Source organism: Pan troglodytes, chromosome 9 (assembly GCF_028858775.2).
Source record: "Pan troglodytes isolate AG18354 chromosome 9, NHGRI_mPanTro3-v2.0_pri, whole genome shotgun sequence".
Lineage (NCBI taxonomy): Eukaryota > Metazoa > Chordata > Mammalia > Primates > Hominidae > Pan > Pan troglodytes.
Genome location: NC_072407.2, coordinates 100,892,545 through 100,912,203, shown reverse-complemented (window position 1 = coordinate 100,912,203; position 19,659 = coordinate 100,892,545).

The window sequence follows — 19,659 nt, the reverse complement described above, 5'->3', positions numbered from 1 at the left end:
ATGTCTGTTAAACATGTTTTACTGAAGATGTCTAAACATCTTAAATGTGTCAATTAAAAAAACAGGCAACTTTTGTTTCGAATTAAATCAATGGGATCCAAAATGGATTTCTTAATTGTTTATGGGTTTAAAGTTTCTAGAGAATGTTCTTAATTGGCTGCTCTGTTTTTAATGTGTGCTGTTCACTGGATGAAAATGCTCCCACTGTTATCACCAGAAGAGAAAAGACAGAAAACAGGAGTAGGATGTATATCCATTTGATTCTCATTTCATGATGCAGTCTCCCCTTCTTCATCCATGTGATAAAGCTTTCTCTGAACACAATGAGTGTTCTTTGTGATGCAGTAATATAAGAGAGTACAGAAGCAATGAGAGTTCAGCACATGGAGTGAACACGAGAAGTCTTTTGCCTTCCAAAGAGCTCAGTCTTCAAAGTCTCTCCCTTCAATGATAGACTTAAATTCAAACGATAGAATATCAAAGAAAAGACCAATGAAGTAATTGAGCTAAAATCTCACATTAGAAATAGAGGGGGGAAACTTTTTACATTTAAGCAACAGAAATCCCAGAATTATTTTCTGTCAAAACAATACAGTTAGATTTAGTCTCGGAACTCATGAAAACAGCTTTCTGATTGTCATTGTCATAGGGTTAACAAACTCACAGACATTTTCACCTTGAGATTCAAAATATAGACCTTAATATCAAAATGCATTATGCAAGTAGGTCTGTAGGTAGTGAGGTTCAATTCTTCTGGGATCTCTTGAATATATAAAGAAGGCCTGTTAGAATTGTTTGACTAAATAATGAGAGGTGGGAACATTTATCCATTACTAATCATCTCCCTTTGGTTGAATCTTGACACTTGGGATGTTAATACCTCTGCAAGTTTTATGTATAAGTTCTACCATTCTCTGAAGTGTCTGGAGAGCCCTAATGCAAGAAGCAGAGATGCAGTTCACAAACTAGAGACAAAATGCTGGCAAGCCAACGTGAGTTCAAGCCTCCAAGGAATGGTCTATTCCAAAGTACCTGAAATCAGAGGTAGGATTGAGAGGACATGATTCTAGGTAGCAAATAGCAAATGTATCTGAAGCAGTTTTAGTTTCCGATTTAGTTATTTATCACAGGTGTTCTGCTTTACCACGCAGATCCCGCTTTACGACTAAAGGCCAAGGAAGTTTATTGGCTAACAGCCAATCTTCTTAGGTTCTTGGCTGAAAGGAGAGCTGTCTTCTAAAGGTTAGGCTTTCTTTCTGGGAAAGCCTACATTCCAGATGGGTCAATGCAGGAGTATAAAGTTCCAGTCACCTCACCCCAAATTATGACAACTCTGAAGAAAATTCAAGTTTTGCAGTCCTCCCTGGGAACATGCTAAGGCATTATTCTGACAGCACTGTAGCCCAGTTTCTCTGCCAAGTTTTCATGCTGAATGAAACTCTGTTTTCATTCCTTTCTCTTGAGATACTGATCTTAAGAACACACTTTAATAAACATGCTCCACACTAACCTTCAACTCAGAGTATGTTTCCTTGGGAACCAATCTGTGGTAATTGATACAAGGTGGTCCGAAAAAACAGTGGTAGAATGGGATTTGGGAGCTGAACTATATGTTGTGCAGCTGGCATTAGGGGCCATATTACCGGTTGTAGAAGGAGCTCATATAGTACCTGGGACAAGTTATCAGTAGAATTCCCAAACCTTTATTGTAGTAAACTGGAATGTATTCTGTTGGAAGGAACCACCCTGTTGCATAGGAGAAATAGTAATTAAAAGGAAAATGGAATAATAGAGTTGAATGGCTGTTGCTGGGGTAAACTGATGTTTTGGGAAGAGCTAATGAAATGCTGATGATGATTAGCCTTCAAAGGTAGAAGTCATGGAAACTTGATGGCAGTATATAAAGATGTTCTCTAATGCAGCTGCATCACAAAGAATGCTAAGATTTAGCCCCAGGACTAAATAATTAATATAGCAGAGCTCCAGATAAACTTGTAGGACTCATACATCTGATATGTCAAGGTCAAGGCCCTGATTGAGAAAGAGTGAAACCCTAAAATATGGCTGAAGAAACTGTTTGATGCAATAAAACATCTTCAATCCCTAGATTTTTTTTTAACTGAAGTTATACTTTTGGTGCAATCTTCCAAGTCAGAGGCTAACATTTTACCATAGCTTCAATGTGATAGATTTAGAAGCTTCTACTCTACAAAAATGATCCCACAAACAAAACAAAACAAAACAAAACAAATGTATGCATCCACCCACTGTAAACTGGCCCTCTGACATCCCCTCAGGCCAGTTTTCTCATAACTAAGGTTGAGTCACAACATAACCCCACTGAAGAAGTGCTGGAATTGCTAGGAAAGCATGGATTGACATTCTGACGGAGCAGCAGGACCTAACACATCTATTGGTAGGAGCCCTGGAGAATATATAAGACCATAATGAGAGAGTGCACAATCAAAGAGTATAGAACGTAAACTTGTGGCCGGGCATGGTGGCTCACACCTGTGATCCTAGCACTTTGGGAGGCTGAGGAGGGCAGATCACAAGGTCAGGATATCAAGACCATCCTGGCCAACAGGGTGAAAACCTGTCTCTACTAAAAATACAAAAATTAGCTGGATGTGGTAGTGCACACCTGTAATCCCAGCTACTCGGGAGGCTGAGGTGGAAGAACGGCTTGAATCCGGGAGGTGGAGACTGCAGTGAGCTGAGATCGCACCACTGCACTCCAGCCTGGTGACAGAGCGAGACTCCGTCTAAAAAAAAAAAAAAAAAAAAAAAAGAATGTAAACTTCTATAAGAAAAAACTTTCTAATATGAGAATTCTCTCCTGGGATATGGGATTTCAAATTCTGGCATGATTTCCAGGAGACAGTGATAAAAGATATCTCTTAGAGACATGGAAAAAGTGATGACAGTCAAAGTAAAGCCGAAAAGCCAAAATTACAAGAAGAGATCAAACATAGAGAATTAAACATGCTGGAGTGTTTTTGAGATGTAAGAACCAATTATCCCCTCCCCCTATCCAGTACTATGTTTCACAGAACAATTTAGAGGACATCACATTTACCACAGCATCAAGACAGACACAAGCATCACTGTGAAGCTAAGGTAAGTAGTGGCTCTACTCAATAAATAAGGGTTCATGGAAAACATGCTGTTATAGAACGTGGCTCACTGATAATAATGGAGATAACAAAATCTGCAAATAGAAGTCAGGTAGCAGTACTGGACTATCAGCAGTTAGCAGGGTGCTATTATAATAATAAGTAGCAAGGTTTGATTGCCAGCCAGGGTGCATGGCCCACTGAAAGCTATGGATATGGTTTATGGAACACAGCACCCCAAGGAATGACCTAGATGGACAGTCTTTTTATGACATTTATTGAGGTATACATAATAACATGTATTGCTCAGTCTATTTAACCAAATGGAATAAATAACCCAGGATTAGGAGACTGAGCATGGTAATCCCAGTAACGGGTCACCCCTTTTCATATTCCAGCCCTGAGCCAGTTTTCAAAATAAGAACCATTGAGAGTAGAGATGATGTCTCCAAGAAAGATTCTGTAATTCCCTAACAAGTATACATAGGAATTATCCTAATTTCTCCCCAAAGGGACCTATGGCCATATACTCATGTAACTGTATATCAAATCAATGGGAATCCCCAAACATTTCAAGGACTACTGAACGCTGGTTACGAATTGACTAAGGACTAATTGCCTCCTTTGTTTTGGGAGAGGTATAATATAATGTTTGCTATTAACTAGCTAGTTTGTCTCCTTGAGGGTTGGAATCATACAAAGCAATTGACTGCTAACAGGCTGAGCTTTGAGCAACATGTGTTTCCAAAACTGAGAAGGAAAATCTTATGCTTTTGTGACGATGTATATTCATCATCACTGCCACCATGGGCACTCCATTCATGGGCTCATTGAGCCAACACTGGAGAGGCTGAGGACAAAGGATGTTCTATATCCACAGATTGGGTTATCATGCCTACCTGCTTGTCAGATATCTCCTTTATGGAAGATGCTTTCTGATGCTAAACAATGTGAGCTACAATCGTCTCTACATTTCATATCGTTTTGTCATAGGTTCATTAACTTACCTCTTCTCCATACTTTCTCATCTCTGATCTTTCAGTCTTCCTTCATCTAGACTACTGATCTACCAGCCCATTTTTCCTGAAAAGAATTACACACACACGTGCGCACGTGCGCACAGACACACAAACTTCAAACTATTCTCTCTCCATATAATAAATGGCTAACCAAAGTACTTAAAGCTCTACTTACATGGGGAATTTTTCCTCAACTCTGTACTATTATGGCCACACCTGAATGAAAGGACCATATATTGAGTGAAACAGTAGTCTACCATACCAATATATGAAGACAACCCATTATCAACGAGGCTTAAATGTGGTCTTATCCCCCAGAAACTGGTCATGGAGAAATTCCAATAAGGCAATTGATGTACTCTGAAGGAGGACTGTTTCTACAACAGAGATTGGTGATATGAATCTGGGCCAACTGCTTATGAAAATTTTTGATGTTCCCTAAAATAACTGAGAAATTATCTCAAATGTACTATTTCCATCATAAAATGCATTGCTGTTTCACCAACTTGATCTGATAGCTCAGAAAATTGATAATACTATATTTATCATGTGCAGCCCTGGGCACATCATCAGTTAATAACCAATAGTCAGGTGCTCAGCCTCTACAAAGGCCTATTATTATTTCAAGGGCTCTTCTTCAAATGGCTGTTATTTTATAAATTCCCAAAGCATGATTTTCCTGCAGAATATTCGGGCATCTTTGCTATTTCTTACCTATATATTCACTCTCTAGCACACATATTTTAAAGGTCACCCAGAGTATTTGCCAATTTATATACACCGTGTTCACCTATCATTTCATCACTACAGTGCGTCACTGTACTGCACATGCACAGAATTAAAAAATGATCACGAACTCTATTGTCCCCAAGGCAAAATACATAATGTTCATCACTTTACTGCCTATGTAACAGGGAACTTATTTGACTAGTTTTAATGATGGAAAATAAGGCATTTGCCAAGTCAATAGGCACATATTAAAGAACAGAGGCTATTGATTTGTTTATGTACATATACCACATTAAGCATAGTATCCATACTCCATGATCCATTTGGATTTTAAAGGAACTAAATAGAGAATTGAATGGAGGTATGATGGGACCACCCACTTTACCTCCTTTCCTCTTGTGGAGTGGTGATAATCTCTAAAATCCTCCCTGGGATGCAGTATTGCTACTGATATACAATCTTGGCTGGGCTTTAAAGAGAGGGATTTCAGGGTCTTCTATCTGCACTTTCAACAATGTCTTCGTAGACCAGGGAATGAGTACTAAGTTTCTGAAAAGTATCTAAATATTTTCAAATGAATTATTCACATGATGACTGAAGAAACAATCAGGAAAATGGCATCACTTTAGAATGGAGTTTGGCCAGGATTTCAGGTATCACCTGGCTTTCACAAATTCCAATTCTAAAATAGAAGGAAAGGATAGTATTTTAGTTTACCTGGTATCAGTCTTATCTTCAACTGACAGTCTTTGAATAGTTCAGATATTCTCTTTTTCCTGATATAAGTTTCTATGTACATTTTGTGAAACTGCAGGATATGTGTCTGTATACATATATATACATATATAAAATCTCATGTAATCAATAATCAATGTGCTCTCAACTTTACTATCTGCATCTTTCATTTTGTCTTTGCAGCAATCAGTGAGCAGATACTATCATCCCTTTCAAGGTTTATTTACCCGTCTTTTTTTTAATATTCATTATTTCTACTTCACGAGAAGACATTACATTTAACTTTTTAATCTTTGTCTTCATCTTTATTTTGATCTTAGTATTACAAGTAGTTATATTAAATATTCACTATCAATACTTTTTTTCTGGAAAGAAACATTAAATAAGGGCTTACAAACAGAAGCCATGTCTGGGTCTTGGGGAGTGACAAGACAAGATGGTAGATCCCTGTGTCATGATCCTTCAGACCCAGGATTCATATGCCATAGGGAAAGGTTTATGTAGGACAATTGCTTAAGTGCAGGATTTATGGTAAATATGATAACATAAAGGTTGTTTTGACCTAAGGGCAAGATTTACAGTAAACACATGCTCTTATACAAGAAGAGTTGATAAAAATAGAAATCTTAGAGGCCTTCCTGGAACTGGAATTACTCAGAAGTCAACATGGTAGATGAGCATTCAAGATAGAGTTGCTCTGGCCTCCATACTCCACCCCCCTCAATCTAGCTTTTACAACCTCATGCACCCTCCTCTTCCACAATTGTCCCTGAGCATTTAAGGAAGATGCTTCATATCCTATAGCTTTAGTAACAGTGTGTTGGCAATGAAAAACCCAGCGGGTTTCCAAATGTGAGAGATTGACAGGCTCTGTTGAATAATCTCTAATCTTTGAAACACCATCCATGACTTTGGTTTTCTCAGAATTAAAACAGTGAAATATCTATAATATTAATAATTTGAATAGTGGAAATGTAAAGCACACAAGGATTACAATCAAACTTTTTTTTATGCCAGAACAACAATAAAAAAGAACTTCTTCCAGTAGGGAGTCAACTAAAAGCATCATGAAGAAAATTAAAACCCAGTTTTTCTGTAGAGACTTCTTATAGCCAGGAAATAATTCAGGATTTAGCCCAAATTGTAGACAAATAATATAAACTCAAAAAATTGGTCAGGGCTAGAATCTAAGTTTTATTCTCTCCAGTTTCCCCATTACTACCAAAGAGAAATCATAGTAGGATCAATTCATTTGCAAAATACACTTTTCCTTGAACTGTATGCTGCTCCATTATTATTATAATTAACATGTTACCCTGGAATCTGACACCAGTCTGCTACCACTATAATTCACACACATACAATATGATTGTGAATGTTCATACACATATATATATATAAATAACAGGAAAAGAAATAAAACCAGAATTTCATGTTATCTTCTTAATATTGGTTACTAGCCTTATACTAATAGTTATTGGTATATTCCCTTTAGCCAATTCTTTATATCTTATTAGCTCTACTGGTATGTTGAACCACTTTTTTTACATTACACAAAAACATTTATGATAATCTGATAACAACAAATGCACATTTTACACAAACTAAACTAGAATGTAACACAAAGAAATTGCTTTAAGTCGATAAGTTTTGTGGTTGCTTGTCATAAAGCAACAGCTACCTGAGATAAAATTAGGATCTAGAAAGAAGTGTTATTATAGCAAAACATAAAATAAAAGACATTGGCTTTGGGCAGTACGTAGGTCCTAGATAAAAGTACTAAAACAATGGCCACTCATATTATATAGTGCTGAAACAATTTGTAATGCAGTAACTTATTGTATTTTAAAATATAGAGGCCGGGCGCGGTGGCTCACGCCTGTAATCCCAGCACTTTGGGAGGCCGAGGCGGGTGGATCACAAGGTCAGGAGATCGAGACCATCCTGGCTAACACGATGAAACCCCGTCTCTACTAAAAATACAAAATATTAGCTGGGCGTGGTGACGGGCGCCTGTAGTCCCAGCTACTCGGGAGGCTGAGGCAGGAGAATGGCGTGAACCCGGGAGGCAGAGCTTGCAGTGAGCGGAGATCGCACCGCTGCACTCCAGCCTGCATGACAGAGCGAGACTCCATCTCAAAAAATAAAATAAAATAAAATAAAATATAGGAAATATATTCAGTGATCTTTTGAAACTGAGCAATAAAATTTCGAAGCAGAATGTTCAAAGTAGCGTCTAGTTGTTTGAACAGGTTGAGTATCCCATATGCTAAATGGTTGGGACCAGAAGTATTTTGGCTTTTGATATTTTTTCAGATTTTGGAATATTTGCATATGCATGAGATACCTTGAGGATGGGACCCAAGTCTAAACATGCAATTCATGTATCCTTCATATAAATCTTACATACATAGTGTGAAGGTAACTTTATACAATATTTAAAATGATTTTTTACATAAAAAATTTGTATTAAATACTTATGTGTAAAATTTTCCACTTGTGCAATCACGTTGACACTCAAAACATTTCAGGGTTTGGAGCATGTCAGATTTCAGATTTTCGATGTTCAAATTAGGAATGCTCAACCTGTATTCTCATATTCTTTTGTCCCAAAATACACAGCAGATTTAAAGAGAAACTGCCCAAATTACAAATATAATTTAAAAGAAATATAGAGGGGTCAGAGCTTACTGAGTTAGAGAATAAAACAGTTTCTCATATCTAACTTTTTTTTTTTCTATAGACTTGAAGAAAGTAGAAAACCTTTCTCAAAAGTCTTATTTCCCAATTCCATTTTAAAAGTGGTCAAGGTAGAAAAGGAAAGATATCCCAGATAGTGGAGCCAAGAACCCTGGAGAACAACTGAGGGACACTTCAAAGGTGCAGGGGCCTAACCAAGGCCTATTAACTGCCCCCCACCCTGCCCACCGCCCCAAGAAAAGAGACCAGATGATATTGGCTAGTAAAATTTTAGGACTGCTCAGGATCAGTGACAAGTGCTTCCCTCTGCTTGGCTTTCTGAGTGGGAGTTTACTGCTGTTACTCTGTTCACACCTCACTATTGTATATAGAGTATTAGAATACGGGGGAAAGAACTTGTCTTTTCAGTTTACAGGTGTCTAAATCAGAAGGAGCCATACCTGAAGAACTATATCAGATCTGATGTAGACCATGATATGCAGGTTCACTGAGACTTTTGTCATAACTGGACATGACTTCAGGGAATTCTGAGATGGAGCCGAGCACATTCAGCTGTTGGAGATTCATGAGTTGTTGTGGTTAGAGATTGGATTTGATAGCATGGTTTTAAATCAGTTTCAGTTTTCCCCACCTTCTATATCCACACTTGCATTGTGTCTTTGAAGCTCTTCCCATCAAAAAATGTAACCTATAATGTAAATCTGAGAGGGCCAGTTGATTGCAACAGAAGTGATGATACTCCCATAAGCTTGTGAGAACAAAGTCCTCAAAGTGTCAGAGCTGCTATTAGGAAAGAAACCATCAGCACATACTAAAAAGGCTACTAAGGAAAGGTAAGTGCAGGGTATTGAAAGTAGCTTCAATATTTTCAATATATTATACTTCATCTTTGGTTGACCTGTTTTTTTTTTAATCGGGACATTCTTAAGTCAATTTTCAGACTAATTTCCTCATTTCATAAAATATATTTAAACATTAAACTCAAATGCAATAAATTGTCTTAATTCTATTGACATGTTGATTGCTCTAAGTTGTGACATACAGTCTTCAAAACTCTGCTTGTCACTGTCACTCTTTTTTTCAATATTATGGCATAATATGTCTGCTTGTACCTTCTTTAAGACCAACACATTGCTGACATATTCATTGTGATAATCAATAATAAATAAATATGTACCCCCAAAAGCTCTTCAACAGATTCCCAGATGTTTCTAGCATATGCAATATGAAAAAAGACATGCTAGCCATGAAAAGATACAAATTAAATTATTTTTGTAATATCAGCTAATGAAACTCTTTTCTAACAACTGGTTTTAATTTAGGAAACTCACTCCTTGCATAATCTCTGAAGTTAAATTCCAGAGCAAAGAAATTTAGAGAAATAGGCAGAGGCAATGTAATCTTTCTATTAATATGTTCAGCTAAAGTCACTGACTGTGTAAGAGATGAACAAAAATCATTTTCTCCTAAAAGAGCTAATTTTCCTTGTGTAAATTTGTTTAAATAAAACTAATAAAATTTTGACATGGGCTGGAATTTTCTTCTTTTCTTTGCCATAAGCAAGAACATTGACTTTCATGACATTTCTTCCCTCAGAAGATTGATAAACTCTTTGCCTTTTCTGTACTGATTGAAAGATAGAAAATATGGCTTAATAATGGCTCAATGTAAAATTATCAGAAATTTAGTGTTACTTTTATTTATTTATTTTATTATTATTGTACTTTAAGTTTTAGGGTACATGTGCACAATGTGCAGGTTTGTTACATATGTATACATGTGCCATGTTGGTGTGCTGCACCCATTAACTCGTCATTTAGCATTAGGTATACCTCCTAATGCTATCCCTCTCCCCTCCCCCCACCCCACAACAGTCCCCAGAGTGTGATGTTCCCCTTCCTGTGTCCATGTGTTCTCATTGTTCAATTCCCACCTATGAGTGAGAACATGCAGTGTTTGATTTTTGTCCTTGCAATAGTTTGCTGAGAATGATGGTTTCCAGTTTCATCCATGTCCCTACAAAGGACATGAACTCTTCATTTTTTATGGCTACATAGTATTCCATGGTGTATATGTGCCACATTTTCTTAATCCAGTCTATCATTGTTGGACATTGGGGTTGAGACTCAACCAAAAAAGAGAATTTTAGACCAATATCCTTGATGAACATTGATGCAAAAATCCTCAATAAAATACTGGCAAACCGAATCCAGCAGCACATCAAAAAGCTTATCCACCATGATCAAGTGGGCTTCATCCCTGGGATGCAAGGCTGGTTCAACATACGCAAATCAATAAATGTAATCCAGCATATAAACAGAACCAAAGACAAAAACCACATGATTATCTCAATAGATGGAGAAAAGGCCTGTGACAAAATTCAACGACACTTCATGCCAAAAACTCTCAATAAATTAGGTATTGATGGGACGTATCTCAAAATAATAAGAGCTGTCTATGACAAACCCACAGCCAATATCATACTGAATGGGCAAAAACCGGAAGCATTCCCTTTGAAAACTGGCACAAGACAGGGATGCCCTCTCTCACCACTCCTATTCAACATAGTGTTGGAAGTTCTGGCCAGGGCAATTAGGCAGGAGAAGGAAATAAAGGGGATTCAATTAGGAAAAGAGGAAGTCAAATTGTCCTTGTTTGCAGATGACATGATTGTATGTCTAGGAAACCCCACTGTCTCAGCCCAACATCTCCTTAAGCTGATGTGCAACTTCCGCAAAGTCTCAGGATACAAAATCAATGTACAAAAATCACAAGCATTCTTATACACCAATAACAGGCAAACAGACAGCCAAGTCATGAGTGAACTCCCATTCACAATTGCTTCAAAGAGAATAAAATACCTAGGAATCCAACTTACAAGGGATGTGAAGGAGTTACTTTTATTAAGCTGAATTGTGTGCTTGATTTGTTGCTTTTCATGAAGAAATAATTGTATATTTAAAGGACAGAGAAGTTTTAATTTTGTCTTAGCTTATCAAATGCTTTGTTAGTATTTATTAAAATAGAAAATAAAAGAATGTATGAACTTGGGAATTGTTCGATTGGTTTCTTAAATTTTAACAAATATATCATTAATAATTTTATTAAATGAGATATATATATATAATATATATACCTAATAAGAGCCACTACCTACAGGAAATTTAAAAGGCCACAAAATAAAATGTTATGGAAGGGATTATTTTCGAAGGAATAATGAAAAATAATTAAAGGTTCATGCATCTACTTCTTAAAGAACAAGTACTATTTTGCTAGATTCAATCAATATATCATAAAATAATACAGACAATAAAAATATCTTACCATTGTATATTAAAATTGATAAATGAAGAAATAGGATGAAAAAAGAGAAGGAAAATGAATTTATTTGGAGAGAACATAGGAAATAAAATAGAGATTTACTGGGATAAATAAGAGTGCTAAAAAGAGAAAACAAAAAAAATAGATTAATACATTATTTAAATTTACAAAAACATTTTTGAAAGTGATATTAAAAAACCAGACTTTGAAAGATGTTGCACACTTTCAATTTAAGCTTTAGATGCAGTCATGAGGTTTTTATGTTCACTCAACGAAAAGACAATATAAACATATAATGAGATATTATAATATTTTTCTAATAAACGTCATAGAAACAATAAAATCTATCATTTAAGTGTCTGGATCGATGACGCTGACAAATACATACACCCATACCACCATTATCTCAATAGAGATATATAACATTTCCATCTCCCCAAAAGTTTGTTAACTCTGTTTAATATAATCTTATAAACCCACCAGCTACCACCTCCTGCAACCATTGATTTTGATCTGATTTCTATTGCTATAGGTTAGATTTGCCTGATCTAGATTTTGCCTGTTCTCAAGTTTTATATAAATGAAACTATACAATACATGTTCTTTTCTTCTAGCTTCTCTCAACAAAATCTTTGGATTTTCATCCATGTTGTTGTGTGATGCAGAAGTTCATTACTTTTGATTGCTAAGTAGTTTTCCTTGCTGGATAATTATACCCCAGGTTTTTTGTTCTTATTCACTCACCTATTGATGGACATGACTTCTTTCTAGGTTTTAGCTATGAAAATTCAGGTATTAGAATTTTCTAAACATATTGTGTATATGTGTATATAATGATTTATACACACATACATATACTAGTAAATTTGTAGTTGTGGCATTCCTAGGTCATATGAGTGTATAATTATCATTTTAGGATACTTGCGAAATTATTTTCCAATGTGGTTACACTATTTTATATACCAATCAGCAAATTTAGGAGAGTTCCAATTCCATATCCTTACCAACATATGGTACTACCATGTTTTTATTTTTCGCCATTCTAGTGAAATTTAAGTGGTATTAACTTGAAGTTATGAACATATGGAGCATTTTTTCATATAATATTGAATAATCTTAAGTATGGTTTTGTAAAGTATGTCTGCAATTAATTTTGCCCCCTTTTTTGGTTGTTAGTCTTTTATCCTTGACTTCTCAGAGTTATTGATATACTCTAAAGACAAGAACTTTCTGAGATATATGTGTGTTGAATATTTTCTGTCGGTTATGGTTTTGTGGTTTACGTTTTTTTTTTTCTTTTCTTTTTTAAGTCCAGGCATGATCTCAGCTCACTGCAACCTCCGCCTCCCAGGTTCAAGCGATTCTCTTGCCTCAGCCCCCAAGTAACTGGGACTACAGGTGTGCACCACCATGCCTGGGTAATTTTTGTATTTTTAATAGTGATGGGGTTTCACAATGTTGGCCAAGCTAGTCTTGAACTGTTAACCTCAAGTGATACGCCCGTCTCGGCCTCCCAAAGTTCTGGGATTATAGGCGTCAGCCACGCGCATGGCCAGGTTTTCATTTTCTTGATGCCTTTTAAAAATTAGAATTACTTCATTTTAATTAACTCAAATTTTTCAATATTTCCCTTTTTTCTGTTCCTAGAAAACTTTACTTTCTCCAGGGTTACAAAAGCTTTCTACTATATTATTTCTAGATACTTTATTATTTTAGCTTTTATATTTATGTCTATAATTCATTTCAAAATCAAGTATTTTGAACACCATATGTTCTATAAAGTTATCCAATTACTTCAGCACCAAATGTTGAAAAGATTAGCCTTTTTAAAACATGCTGTTTCCATTATCATTCAGTTTACAATGTATTTGAATTCCCTTTGTGAATTTTAAACTGACTCTGGTTTAAATTTGTTTTGGTAAAATAACATAATGTATATAATTTTAATACTTAAAACTTATTGATACTTGTTTAATGGCTCAGTATTTTATCTACATCAGTTAATGTTCAATGAGCACTTTAAAATAATGTACATTTGCTATTGCTTGTCTCACATTCTATAAAGATAAATTACAGTTGACACTATTGTTCTGGTTTATTCCTACTGACATTCTCTTTAATGGTATCAATTGTTAAGAGAAGAGTGATAAAATCTTCATTTGTCGATTTGTCACTTCCTTTAATTCTGTCAGATTTTGTCTTGTATTTTCTGAAGCCTTAAAATTAGATGTAGATACATTTTAAATGACAATGACTTCTTTATGAAATGACATTGTGGTTATATCTTTATTAAATTACTTGTTCCAAATTCCACATTATTATTAATATAGCTTTCTAAAAATTAATGTTTTAGTAGTTAGTGGATTTTTTTTTTCAAGTTTCATACCTTTCTAGTAAAATGTCCTTCTTGTAGAAACCATTTTGTTGGATCTCCTGTTTATACTCTGCTTGATGATACCTGACATTTTATTGAATGTTAAAACTAGTTTCATAAATATATTTATATAAGAATTAATACTACCATTTCCTATTGATTATACTGTCTCATTTTTACAATTTTTATATGGGTGCATTCTCGAGGATTGAGAACTGTTTCACAGCAAATTTTTAATCTTTATTATTAGCTATACCTTGTTTTAGTTTTTTATTGTTAAACAATTTTTATGAGATTTATAATGTATATCATTAAATTATTACAGTCTAACTTCAATAATATTATACCACTTCATATATAATGTAACAAGCTTTAAGCAACATGCTTCCATTTCCCCATCCCATCATTTGCGTTTCTTAAATGTAAACCTTACAAAACATTGTTTTTTTAGAAGACATTTTGAATGAATTTAGGAATATAGAGTACTTTTTTCTCTCTCTGTATTATTTGCTACATGGTCCAAGTATGAGTAGCATTAGAATTACTTCGGAGTCTGTTATAATGACAGCTTCTCAGTCCCATCCATATATACTGAATAAAAAACTATATTTTAATAAAATTATTTTGTTATTTGTATGCCTCTTAAAATTGAGACTCGGTCTAATCTATTTTGAATGGCCATTTTCTAGGAAACGTAATGATCATTAAGGACTAACCAAATGAGTCCTTTGGTGCTATCAAAGCTACGGCATTTCAGAGAAGGATTTTCTAGTTCCTTTGAGGGATTTTTAATTTCTTCACTTTAAAAGTAAGCTTCTTTTCCAGATTTATTCAGAGCACTTTCAATTTAACTGTACCTTATATATCATCATCCCTCCTGCAATAAACATAGCTAAATTCAATTTCACTAACAATTTTTCAGAGATAATTATTTACTTTATTACAAGTGAGTCATTAGGTTCTCACATAAATTTAACTGAAAGAAAAAGACTATCTGATTTCCTAAGTCTGAATCAAAGTGCTTGTAAATATCTGGGAGATGGAAGTTAACCATCAAAGATTTATATTCTGCATGCTGGTCTTCCAGCAAGGGAGTAAGCAATCCACGATGCTATATAACTGCAATGAGAAGACTGGTACATTAGTCTCCTGATGAACCAGGGCAGCGACTTACAATCCCTGAATTATAAATGTTGAAGTGGTAAAATAGGACAGGAAGTCATGCTTCTACAACATTGTGTTGTTGCAACCACATATTATGAACATGTCCCCCTGATCATATCAGTGAAGGCTTTGACATTTGCTCATGTAGTAAAATTTGCAGGAGCGAAACAGGGTTGTTGGCCAATATTCTGCCAGTTCTTTATACCATTGAAAATACTGGTATTTACCTAAAAAATAGTTAATGCATGCTAGACTTAATACTTAGGTGATGGGTTGATAGGTGCAGCAACCCACTATGGCACACGTTTATCTATGTAACAAACCTGCACGTCATGCACATGTACCCTGGAACTTAAAATAAAAACTCCAAAGCCAGGGGTTTAGAACACTGTACTGGAGTTTGACATCTATCTTTCCTCGACTCCTGTGTGTTTTCTCAAAGTGTTCTAAGAATAACGGACATTTAGTAATGCTCTTCTCTCCATGCCTGTGCTGAAAACACATGGTTCAAAGTGTTTTCTTTGACTGCATCAACTTTTTCAGTTATAAAATATTTTTCCTGTGTGCTATTTGCTCAACTATATGAATTTATCTATTCACTCAGAGAATAATCATTATGCTTCTATAGATATGTCAGAAACTTTCTTGGATATTGAGTAAATTATAGGTTTTTGGGTACAAAATTGAAAAGACAGTATCTCTGACCTCAAAGTAATCATAATCAATTGGGGAGACAAGAAAAAAATTGAAAATATGATGAATGAAAAATGAAAATTACATTTAAGAAACAAATGATGAGATATTCAAAGTTTATGCAAGTTGAGAGAAATTAAAGTCCAGCCAGATCTGAAGAGTCTATGTCATTTTTTAGCATTGAGGAGGTGGTAAGTAAATGTACTGCCATCCCTCTCCAATTATGATATAGACTTTTTCCTCCCCACAATACAACACTGACCAAATAGGCTACACATTTCCTAGAAATTTGTGAAAGATTGAAAAAATGGAAAAGCAAAACAAAAAGTACTTTGAAAGAGTTATTATGTGACTCTTATACCATATTTTTTCCGTCTTGGTGTAAGGATCCTATTCCTTCATGACTCTTGTCATGCAGCAATGGCAAAGCCAATTCATAACAAAGTAATGAGAGTTTTCCATAGGTGTCCAAAACCCAGGAAAACTCCTGGATGGTGCAGAGCAACAGAAAAATTAATGCCTTATTTTTTGCCTTGGAATCATACTTCTTGCACTTTCTCTCTGTTCATAGATTTGTTGTCTTGCCTTGGGCCCTAAAAAGTACTTCAGAGAACAATATTTCAATAAAAACAAATTTATTGAGTTCTGATTTATCCTATTTTAAATAACATCATAATAGGTAAAGTAACAATCTAGCATGTGTAAACAAAGTTAGCCCTATTTTGCTTCATTTTTAACTATTTATTCAGGTCAAGGACAAAAGGGAATATTGGCTCGCTGTCCTATTTATTTTTTTCTGTATTTTTTATGAAAAATCATCCTAACAAGAAAACGCAGGCACTCAACCATCCACAACTACACAGACTTAGACACAAACAGACACGTCTTCAAGAATAAGAGTAATACCGGCCGGGAGCGGTGGCTCACGCCTGTAATCTCAGCACTTTGGGAGGCCAAGACGGGCGGATCACGAGGTCAGGAGATTGAGATCATCCTGGCTAACACGGTGAAACCCCGTCTCTACTAAAAATACAAAAAAATTAGCCGGGCGTAGTGGCGGACACCTATAGTCCCAGCTACTTGGGAGGCTGAGGCAGGAGAATGGCGTGAACCTAGGAGGCGGAGCTTACAGTGAGCCAAGATTGCGCCACTGCCCTCCAGCCTGGCGACTGAGCGAGATTCCGTCTCCGAAAAAAATAAAATAAAAAAAGGGTAATATCAAGACAAAAAAAAAAAGTCTAAACTCTGTATTTAAGAAAAAAACAAACTTCAATTTATAATTTTATAGGTAACTATAGTTCTATATATTTTTACATTTTCCCTTTGTATCTTACAACCTTGCCATCCCCAAAGTGAGAAATTCTGTAAATTTAGTTCCATGTCAAAGTAATTTTATCTTTTAAATTTTGTAATTTAAAAAACATTTTAAAAATATTTTTATTACAGATTAGCAATCATATAGAATTAACATTAATTTGTACAGTTTCTTTGCTCAATATTTCCTATATTTGTTTCATTTTCATTAATGTAAGTCCTCCAACTTCCTCCTTTTTCAAAATTGTTTTGATCATTTGAAATCCCTTGAGATTCCATATGAATTTTAGGACAGATTTTTCAATGCATGCAAAAAATTTCACTGAGATTTTAATAAGAATTGCAGTGAATCTGTAGATTGTTCTGGTTAGTACTGATATGTGTGTGTGGTTTTTTTTTTGTTTTGTTTTGTTTTTTAGATGGTGTCTGGCTCTGTTGCCCAGGCTGGAGTGCAATGGCATGATCTCAGCTCACTGCAAGCTCCACCTCGCAGGTTCACACCATTCTCCTGTCTCAGCCTCCCGAGTAGCTGGGACTACAGATGCCCGCCACCACACCCGGCTAATTTTTGATTTTGTCTTTTTTTTTTTTTTTTTTTTTTTTGTATTTGCAGTAGAGACGGGGTTTCACTGTGTTAGCGAGGATGATCTCGATCTCCTGACCTCGTGATCAGCCCACCTCTGCCTCCCAAAGTATTGATATCTTAATAGTATTAAGAACACAGAAGACTTTTCCATTTATTTGTCTTTAATTTCAGCAACGTTTCATAATTCTCAGTGTACAAGTCTTTCATCCCCTGGATTAAATTAAATCCTCAATATTTTGTTCTTTTCAATGCTGTTATAAATGAAGTTATTTGCTTTTCCTTTTGGAATTGTTTATTGGCAATGTATAGAAATGGAAGTGATTTTTGCATGCTAATTTTGTATCCTCCAATTTTGTCAAATTTGTTTATAGTTCTTGTGTGTGTGTGTGTGTGTGTGTGTATTGATTATTGACTGTTTTCTAAATATAAGCTCCTGTCATCATCTGGAAACAGATCATTTTACTTCTTCCATTTCAATTTGAATGCCTTTTATGTCTATTTATGGCTGAATTACTTTGGCTAGAACTTCCAATACAATATCAAATAGAAGTGGAGAAAGTGAGCATACTCTGTCTTGTTCCTGATCTTAGAGGAGAAAGCTTTCAGTCATTAATCATTGAGTATAATGTTCACTTTGGGTTGCCCTTTATTGCCTTGAGGTAGTTGTTTCTATTTCTATATCGTTCAGCGATTTTATTGTAAAGGAGTGGTAAATTTTGTCAAATACTTCCTATGCATCAATTGAGATGATCATATCATTTATTTCCCCCTTCATTCTGTTCGCATAATGTACTAAATTGATTTAATTTCATATGTTGAAGCATTCTTGTGTCCCAGGAATAAATCCCAATAGGTGAGTAGGTATAATTATTTTAAGATGCTGCAGGATTTTGCTACTATTTTGTTGAGGATTTTTGCATCAATATTAATCAGGAGCATTGGTCTCTAGTTTTCTCGTAGCATCTTTGTCTGGCTTTGGTAAGAGGGTAATTCTCACCTCATAAGATGAGTTGGGAAATATTCCTCCACTTTAAATTTTTCGAAGAGTTTGAGAAGCAGTGGTGTTAGTTCTTTAAATGCTTTCTAAAATTTACTAGTGAAGCCATGTAGTCCTTTTCTTGTTTGGGATATTGATGGATATTGATGCAAGTAAACGATGGATATTGATGCAAGTAAGAACCACCTCACCTTACCATTTCATATTTTATTCCAGCTATATGTCTCTGCTATGAGTCTGATATACAAACTGGTAAGTTGTTCAAGTTCCAAGGGCAAAAGTAGTTTTAATATAAATTTCACTCTAGGCAACTATAGCATTAAAATGTACTAAGAATGGGAGTATTAAACTATAAAATTTAAAAGTATTAGAAAGGTAATAAAACCAAATGTTTGGAGGCACAGTATTTCTCAATTTTTATGTATATAATATGTAATAAGAAATATAATACTACTACAAGAAGGCAGATAACAAAAAAGAGAGAGAAATAAAATAGAGCTTGCCAGAAAAACAGGCAATGCATCAGTTTATCAGACACAAAGAAAAAGAAAGTAGAAGAGTTTGTGTGTGGCAGGGAGAGGTTTAAACATCAGGAGACAGTGGCTCTATCCTCTAACACATGCAAACCAATCAGTGCCCTGGAACTCAATCAATTGACATCTATTCTCTGTTTCCATAAGTATTAAAGTTAAAAGAGACCTCAATCTACAAAGCCTATTCAGTCACATAGTAGGCTGTAGATTCCAGGATTGTTTTCAGAATATTAAATTGAAACATTTTCCAAAGTATGTTTGCAAAATAATAGTTACCATATAACAAATTAAAACTTCTGTTAATACCATAAAGAAAACTTATAAATTTATATAACCTGTAATAACCTATAAATCTTCAAATATGTAATTGATGTAGGC